The sequence below is a fragment of the Monodelphis domestica genome, chromosome 7, assembly GCF_027887165.1.
Source record: "Monodelphis domestica isolate mMonDom1 chromosome 7, mMonDom1.pri, whole genome shotgun sequence".
Taxonomy (NCBI): Eukaryota; Metazoa; Chordata; class Mammalia; order Didelphimorphia; family Didelphidae; genus Monodelphis; species Monodelphis domestica.
In genome coordinates this window covers 34,569,633-34,579,474 of record NC_077233.1, presented here as the reverse complement: position 1 = coordinate 34,579,474, position 9,842 = coordinate 34,569,633, and the positions used below count along the sequence as shown (strand labels likewise).

At 35.5% G+C, this 9,842-nt stretch overlaps 1 protein-coding gene across 19 annotated transcripts in view; it reads left to right on the top strand.

The window, feature by feature from the left end:
• FOXP1 (forkhead box P1) overlaps positions 1 to 9,842 on the top strand; it is a 661,259-nt gene that overhangs the window by 471,441 nt on the left and 179,976 nt on the right. The window lies entirely within an intron of this gene.

Here is a 9,842-nt window from a genome sequence, read left to right as displayed (position 1 = left end):
TTTTCCTAAAGCAAAGGTCTGACCAAGCCATTATCTTACTCAGTAAACTCTAGTGGCTCCGTAATGCCCTGGGATCAAATACAAAATATTCTATTTGGCTTGCAAAACCTTTACAGCCTAGCCACCCTCTATCTTTAACAAGCTTCTTAAGCCTTATTCCTCATCTCTGACTTCTTGTCTGTTCCATGAACAAGACCTTCCATCGTTCAGCTCTGGCCATTTTCTCTATCTGTCCCCCATGCTTGGAATGGCTTCATCCTCATCTCTACCTGTCTTCCCTGCCTCCTTCAAATCCCAACTAAAATCTCATCCTCTACAGGAAACCTTTCCTAACCCCTCTTCATTCTTGTGTCTTCCCTGTGTTAATTCTTTTCTATCTATCCCATCTATAATTTGCTTTGTGTGTATATATGTGTGTGTTTGCATGCTATTTCCCTCATTAGCTTGTTAGCTCCTTGATGGCAGACACAGTCTTTTGCCTTTTTTATATTCCCAATGATTAACACAAGGCTTGGCACATAATAGCAGCTTTTTTCAATGTCAGTCGGTTGATGGATAATAATGTTGAAGGAGACTTAAGAAGAGAAGAATTCTTTTAAAAGATGTATAAAATAACTCTTCAGCTACTAAGTGGTGAAGTGGGTAGAATGCTGGGCCTGAAGTTAGAAAGACTCCTCTTCCTGAGTTCAAATCCAGCCTTAAACATTTACTAGCTATGTGACCGTGGGCAAGTCACTTAATGCTGTTTGTCTCAATTTCCTCATTGGTAAAATAATCTGGGGGAGGGAACGGCAATCCACTCTAGTATCTTTGCCTTGAAAACCCCAAATGTGGTCACAAAATTTTGGACAGAATTGAACAACAAATAATTCTTCAGAAGAGGACTTATCAAAGTGCTCAAAGTATCTAAAGCACCTCTTTATGAAGGACAGTTAGCATATTTTGTTTCTGCTTGGTCAGTGAGCAAAGCTAGGTAGAAATAGAATTTTAGAGTAGAGACCAGGTATTTTGTTGTTTGTGAGACTGAGGTTTGCTGTTTGAGTCTTCCTATTTCCCCAAGACTGGAAGTATAAGGGCCATTCATGGGTCCACTGCAGATTTGCAAAGAAACTTTATATGCTCTTTTTCCAACTGGCTCAGTTTGCTTCCCCCTCTTCCCCTCCCCAGCCCCCATTATAGCTGAGAAATTTCAAGTTCCAGTGATCTGCCAGTCTTTCTCCTCCCTTCCCTCAACCCCCCAAATAGGTATTTCTGCCATGTGTCATCACACCTAGCAATTGTCAGCCTTGAAACCAAAAGAGATGCCAAGCCTGCTCCAGAAAACTGGAAGAAGCTGGGGTCGTAGAGACAGTTTCCAAAAGAGGAATCATAGAGCTCCCCATGGAGACCATGTGGCTCTTAGAAAGATGAGGATCAAATGTTAGTTAGAGCATGAGTTAAAAAAGTAAGCCTCTCTGGGTGGTAGAGTGAACATTAAAGCCCACATATTGAATATCCTCAGATAAATCAAGAAAGATGAGAAGAGAATATGGTTATGGTGAGGTTAGGACTATGTCACTCAAAAGCATCAAGACATAGAAAGGCCAGAGTGTCTGAGGGCAGTACAGGTCTTGAAGCCCAGCAGAGATGTTGTCTTCAGGAGCCTTGCTCTATCAGAGGACTTAAGGTCTCTCTACCTAGTACAAGTGCTGCCAAGGCCAAAAAAAGATGCGAAGGCTTATATCCAAGAAGATGATGGATAAATTTCAGTTCTGCATAAATCCAACAACTATCTCTCTATATCACATGGGAATAGAAGGTGATCTCAAAGGGAAGGGACTTTGAGGTAAGTGGAGGTCCAGAAAAGCCTCCTTCAGGAAGTGGAATTTAAGGTAAGAATTGGAAGGAAGCCAGGAGATAGAGCTGGAGAGGCATAGCATCTCAGGTTGGGAAACGACCAATAAAAATGCACATAGTCATGAGATGACATGTCATATCTAAGGAACGATAGGAATACCAGTGTGACATGATCCTGGTGCATGAAGTGGAAGAATCAATAAAAAGACATGAGTAGAAAAGTCAGGTTGTAAAGGGCTTTAAAAACATAAGGTTTTCTTCTTGTTCTTTCTACCACAGGATTTCAACATTTCCAAAAATCTTTAACAAAGAGCCCCTGATTTTGATCTTCCTAATATCTCTGGGAGGCAAGCCCTACCCATTGGGCCCTCCATGATTGACAGGTAAAGAGACTGAAGCTCAGTGGTCAGTGTAAAGGTCAGACACAAAGATAGTCAGAGGTGAGATGGGAGTGTGGTCTTGCCCAACTGGCTATTACTTTCAACTGGAAAGTAAATCATTCTATCTCCTTATCTTACAAAAGAATCTGAGAACCAAAAATGGAAGTACTTTCACAAGGTCATTTGGCAGTGAGGAGACCATGGTTTGGTTTTCCTTCATTCATTTAAGAGGGACAGTGGATCGTTATCCACTGGATAAAGGACTTGGACTTGGAGTCATGAAGACACTAATTCTAATCCTCTCTAAGATACTAGCCATGTAACCCTGGAAAAGTCACTTAACTTCTTTTTGTCTTAATTTCCTTACTTGTAAAAATGGAAGTTATAAAGTTATCAGATCTTCCTTCCAGCATTGCCATGAAGCTCAAATGAGGCAATATTTGTAAAAGACTTTGCAAACTCTCAAATGCTAAACAAGCATACTTCATTTTATTGCACTTCACTTTATTGAGCTTTTGATAATTGCATTTTTTGAAAATTGAATGTTTTTACCGACTCTTTGTTGAGCAATTCTATCAGAGTCATTTTTCCCAATAGTAAATGCTCACATTGTGTCTCCGTTTCACAATATTTCAAACTTTTTTGTTATCATTACATCTGTTGTAGGGATCTGTGATCGATGATCTTAGGTGTTATTTTTGTAACTGTTTTGAGAAGCACAAATCACACTCAGATAAGACAATAAACTCAATCAATAAATGTTCTGTGTTCTTATTGTTCTAAAAAATGCTATGCAAATGCTATTGTCACCATCAACATCTTCCTGAGTCCCAGTCCAGTACTCTCAATTAGTGTCATATGGGGCATCCAGAATAAGAAACATGAAAAGTAAATGATTTTAAAAAGCCTCTCTGGGGACAAGCTAGATAGTTCAGTAGATAGAAAGTTAATCCTGGGGATGGGGAAGTCCTGGGTTCAAATATGACCTTAGACACTTCTTAGCTATGTGACCCTGGACAAGTCACTTACTCCCATTGCCTAACCCTTACTGCTCTTCTACCTGAGAACCAATGCATTGTATTTATTTTAAGATGGAAAGTAAAGTGGTGATGGTTGGTTTTATTGCTTTGATGGTCTATCTGTGGATATGTTGAAATAGCAACTTCTACAAGAATAACATGGAAATTAGACTATGGAAATTCTCCATTATCACAAAGTTGTATTTAAATGGTTTTCTATACATATTTTTAAAATATTAGTAAGTTTCTTATTTTGTGGCATATAAAAATGAATGTGCTTTGTTGATATTGAAGTCTAAACTGCATAGCCTTCTAGATTAAAGGGCACCTGCGGACAACAGTAGGTTAAGAGAGAACTTTTGACTTCTCCTTAGATTCAGCTCCCTTATTTGGCATGTGTGTTATGCAGTGAACCTGGAAAGAGTTGGATTGATTCTGGTTTTTAATAAGCACTCGTCTTGAACATGGAACAAAACCAAGATTTGGACACCACCTCTCCCACTTGATATTTCATACATTTTATAATAAACTTCAATTGTGTTTCATTGCAAGGCGAACGTGGCCTGAAGCCATAGCACCCCAGACCATGATCTTGTCAAATCTCATAAGCTAAACAGGCTGAGGCATGGTCAGTACTTGGATGGCTTGCCGCCAAAGAAAACTCTGGTGCTAAAGGAACTGGTGTTGGTGATTCAGCGTCTGGCACTTGCTCCATTAGTGAGTAGTGAACCAGTACTCCAACATGGTATTATGGGGCACTGTGACTCCTCAGAATGGTGGGAGTCTCCACCCCCACCTCAGCCTCCATCCTTTGTAAGAGACTTCAAACAGACTTCCTGCCTATTTACAGCTATTAAACCTATTTCGGTTGATTTTGCAAGAGATGGAATTGTCTTTCTTCTCAAGAAATTTCCTGTCCATTATCTAAGAGAAATACATAAACATATATGTAAGTCTTTCAGTGTGTGTATAGAATATATATGTATATATGTGTGTATATATATACATATACATATACATATATATATATATACATATATGTATGTATATATATATATATATGGGGAAAGTATAAGCTGCTTGCCTAAGAAGATTTCCCTCGTCATCTCAGGTGGTTAAAGAATCCATTGACCCCAAATGATGCTTGGGGTTTCATGTTGGGGTGGTACAGGTAGCAGAGTAATTATTACTGTTCTTAGGTTTCAGATATCCTTGTGGATTGATTCTTGTAGCTTTTGCATAGGATGAGAATCTGGTCCCACTTTTCAGAGCTTAAATATCATGCCATGATGCCTGAACACAGTTGGATAGTTCTGTCCTCCCCAATGCTGGTGTTCTTTTGGGGAACCTTTTTTTCCTTTGTTTTTTTTCACATAAGCAAAAGATACCCTAAAATATGAAGTGCAAAACACTTGAAAAGAAACCTTATCACCCCATCAATCCAATTCAGTTGAACAAGCTTTTATTATGTAACTGATGTGTGCCTGGCTCTGTGCTCAATTTTAGGGATATAGACAAAAAATTAATTGTCCCTACCTTGAAGGAGCTTACATTCTCTGCTTGTGTTTTATTTTGTAACTATATTTCATTTAAAAGTAACAAAAGAGAGAATTAAAATAATAGATCTCCGTAATGATAACCAACTCACCTAAAGGGTTAAGGAGGAAACGTTACTTTTGTATCCTAGATATGTAAAATCTAGGACCAGAACTTGATCCAATAATAATAAGTAAATTCATTCTGTTGGAGCATGAGAAATCTAGTGAAGCATTTTATCTTTTTTCACGGAAATAATTTTTTATCAGGCATTGTTCTCTCAGCCACACCCACACATCCAGGAAAGTAATTACCACCAGAGAAGTTGTCATATGCAAAGGACAGCAATGACGATAAGGAATTTAACTTTTCCATTTACTGTCCCTTTGATTTCAGTTTTAAGTCCCAACATTACACTGATGTTGATTGAGGGTGGGGGAGAGAAGATGTGGAATTCTCGAATTTATCAGCTCATCTATGTAGATATTATGTTATAAAGTATCTTGCAATGACTGTGGGCTCTTTTCAGATCTTACATTAAATACCTTCTCTAAATGTCAGTTATTATTGAATATCCCTAAAATGTAGGACATTTTTTTTAGATATCTGTCAAAACTTGAAAGATTGATTGTAGGACAGAGAGCCTTTTCCCTTCTAGGTCAACAGATCAGCTCCAAATATTCCTGTTGACCTAAAGGTTTTGCTGTCTCATGGACGCTTTGTGGACCAAGAAAAGCACATTGGGCCATATACAACCAGTGGTCGCAGTTGATATTCTTATTGGCAGTCTCTAAAGGGGGATCAAGAATTGGAGAGGATAAAGAGATGAAATGTCCTGTCATCTATTTGGTTGACCTTTACACATCAGAATTGTCGTATCTTGAAATTTAATTAGGAGCATATTCTCTCTCTCTCTCTCTCTCTCTCTCTCTCTCTCTCTCTATATATATATATATATATATATATATATATGTATATATATATGTATGTATGTATATGTATATATATGTGTGTGTGTGTGTGTGTTCACACTCACACACCAGTTTTATAGACAAAGGAGCATTTGTGTCTATGTACTAGTGTATCCATGTACCAATAGGCTTAGTCAACCAGACTGAATATATCCTACTTGTTATTCTACTAGTTTGCTATCCTAAAGAACTTTACTTGTAAGAATTTATAGTGGTTGATTTTCATTCAAAATAAAACAGGAGATCTTCCTCATTTTTGGTAGGTGAATTATTTAGATTTCTCTGTTGAGTGTTTGCCCAGGTCTGTGAGCTACAGTTTTGTTGTCGTTGTTGTTGTCGTTGTTGTTTGTTTTTTGTTTTGTTTTGTTTTTTTAATACTGATCTACAGGAATATTCCTTTTCAGTTAGGAACTGGAGTGATTGCTGGTTTTAAGGGAAAAGGGTAACAGAGTTTCTGTGTCATTTCAGACCTGGATCTTGCTATAGGGAGACTGGCAAATCACATTCAGTGATGAATGCTAGTATTTTGATGGAGACTGCTTACAGAGATTGAACTGAAATCAGTAAATTAGTTGGGTTTTGTTTTGGGGGGGTGTTTTGTTTTGTTTTAAGACAGACCAGATGAACTTGGTATAGAGTATAAGAAATAAAGAACATGATTCTTTTACTGCTTAACTTCCTATCTCCCCTTTTGATTACTAGCTTTTCCTCCTACCCCCATATGTGCAATGACTTTTGATTAGCCCTTGAAATTATATTAGAAGCAGGTTTGATCTTGAGTTGGGGAGAACCTCTGTAAAAGAAATTAGAGGAAGGGTGAATGACTCAGACTTGTCTTTATTCTGAAAATGTGACAACTACCAGGGCAGACTTGCTAGAACCATTTCTCTCAACTCTAATAATAAAGAGACTTGCTACACATTAGACTCATGTTTTATTGGAACTTCTCTTCACAGTGTTAAAAATTACCTATGAACAGACACATTTCTTAGGCCAGAAATTTGAGGAAAACCTAAGTATTTACAAAATAATCTTAACTGGAAAAAACAAAAGAATAAGTTTGTGCTATACAAATAGTATAACTGAGTCCAGCTGCAGAGCAGCATAATCTGTATTCATTTTTTTTAAAATGCACACTATTGGTATATATTTTTAAATTTTTTTAAATCATCTGGATTTTTCAACACATTCTTCTTTTTTGAGGGAAATTTTTAGAGAGCCATTCCTTATTACAAAGACAGAATGAAAAAGGAGAAAACCTTTAGCAAGACCAAATGACATATTGTGGATGTCTGACATTCTATATAGTCATCCATACCTGTCCTCTCCCACTCCTATGGAGAAGAAGATGCTTGTCATTTTTTTTCTCTTGTCAACAAGTTTTTTAGTTATAATTTCACAGTATTCAATTTTTTTGCTCTATTGTAAATCATTTTTCCATGTCCATTGCTGTAGTAATTTTGTAAATTGTTATTTTTCTTGTCTTCACTTTGTATGGGTTCATATAAAGATTCTAATACTTCTCTAAAGTCATAGACATTATTTCTTAGAGTACAGTAATAGTTCATTATATCCATGACACAATTTGTTTGAACATTCCTCAAAGAACATTTACTTTGTTCATAAATTTTTCATATTATAAAAAGTGCTGCTCTACAATTTTGTTGTAAGTGGGATTTTTTTTGTTTTCATTTACTTCCTAGGGGCATATACCTTGCAATGGACTCTCAGGGTCAAAAAATATCAACATTTTAGTTATATTCTCATAATTCCAAATAGGTTTCAGAATAGTTAGACCAATTCAAAGCTTTACCAATGATAAGTTGATGTGTTTTTCTTTACAGAACCCATCCAATATTATTCTCATTCCTATCATTTGTTATCATTTCCAGTTTATTGGGTTTGAGTTAAGATGTGAGAATTTTGATTTACATTTTTATCATTAGTGATTTTTATCTTTTTTATAAAGTTAGTATTTTGCAATTCTTTTGAAAACTATTTCTTATTGGCAAATATCACATACTCATGCTTATATATATATGATTTATATACATATATTTAGGGAGATTATTTGTCTTAGATATCACATCTTTTTCAGAGTTATATATTAACAAAAGAAAATTTTTTTTTTACCTATTGAACCACTTCCCTTCTACTTCAATTAAGTTTGTTATTTCAATTTTTTCTGTTTAATGTAATTGACATTATCTATTTTATTATTGTAATTATCACTATCATTTGATTAAGAATTCACCCCATAGGCATAGCTGCAAAATTTACCTAATCTGACTCTCTTCTAATTGTTTTATGGTATAAGTTTTAATATTCAGATAACATATTATTTGAATTTACTGTGGTATATGGTATAAGGGCTTGCTCTGAACCTAATTTCTGCCAGACTGCTTTCCTCTTCCCTCGGCCATTATTGTCAAACAGGGAATTGTTCCTTAAATAATTTACGAGAGAGAGAGAGAGAGAGAGAGAGAGAGAGAGAGAGAGAGAGAGAGAGAGAGAGAGAGAGAGAGAGAGGGGGAGAGAGAGAGAGAGAGAGAGAGAGAGAGAGAGAGAGAGAGAGAGAGAGAGAGAGAGAGAGAGTGTAAAACACTGGATTATTGAGTTTATTTCTGTTTTCTTGCTCATTTATGTATTCTATTTTGTCATTGTTTAACCAGTGCAAAATATTTTAATAGTTTCCTTTCATTCTTTTTTAACTTTTATTATTACTCTCTACATATGATAGATCTTTTCAAATGAATTTTCTTGTTATTTTTTCTAGTTGGGTAAAATACCATCTTGGTAATTTGATTCATTATAATAACAACAGCTGTAAATCAATTTTTTAACTTATTGGTATGACCTAACCATGAACACTGAATATATTTAATGTTTTGAAGTATGAATTATTAATTACATACTGTTTAGCTGAATCCCATTAATTTAGAGATAGATTGGAGTTGAGAGGGAAAAGTCTTGATGGGGTTCAAAAGGACAGAGATTATATCTTAATTGTTTTTCTATTTTCACTAACACTGATCAGAATACATCATAACAGCTAAAGCTATAATAAATACTTCTTGAATGAATGGATGAAATATGTCTAATGGGATGTTACAAATAAGAGATAAAAAATATTCTAGCAATTTGTATTTGTCATAATTCTGAAGAACTTCTGGAAAATAATCCTTGATTCCTTCAGGGGTCCTTATCAGCATCATGTATCAAATATTTGACATATGTCTAATAAATCTCAGTGCAATTCAGGAAACCTTTTACTAACAGAGTAAAAACTCTCCAAGAGTTTGAACCACATAAGCAATTTAGAGAGACAGAGACAGTGGAAGAACCAGTTTTAATTTCTTATTAGAAAATCAAGAAATATATATCTTATGAATGTTTAACTCCAAAAGATCTTATTTTATCTTTAAATCATATATTTCATAACAAAGGGTAGACATGATAGTGTAAAAAGTCCTGATTGTGGGGCTGTGATGGAAATATGAAGCTTCTATTTTCAGATCCAGACTTTGGGAATATATAGTAACTTCAATTAATTTTAATTTTAGATTAAAGTTAATAAATAACCCAATTGTCAGTTTCATGTATGTGAAATATGTTCTATACTATGCCTTTTTGGTACAACTAATGATCTTGTTATTTTTAATGGAAGTGGCCATGCAAAGTGTTATGCTGCATCACAATAATGATTTGAAGTCAGAGAACATGGGTGCTGCTCTTTTGTTTCCTGTGTGGCTGTAGGCAAAACATTTCACCTCTCAGTGTCCCTGTTTTATCACCATTAAAGTAATGGAACTGCATTAAATTGTTTCAGAGGTCTTTTTCTTCTTCGAAGGTTATGGTCCTATAATAAAGTCAACCTTTGGTTTTCTATACCTTTCTTTTAAGCTTAGCTTCTTTGGGCAAGAAAAGGATTTATGGTCGTTTTTTATCCCCCTTAAGAAACTACAGCAGATGCATTTGGAAATAAGTAAATGAAATAGCTTCTTATCATCTAGTACAGGAGAAAGAGCTTTAGAATCAGAGAACCTGTATTCAAATCCCCCTTTGACATTATTTGAGTGACCTTGGGCAAGTCATCAAAC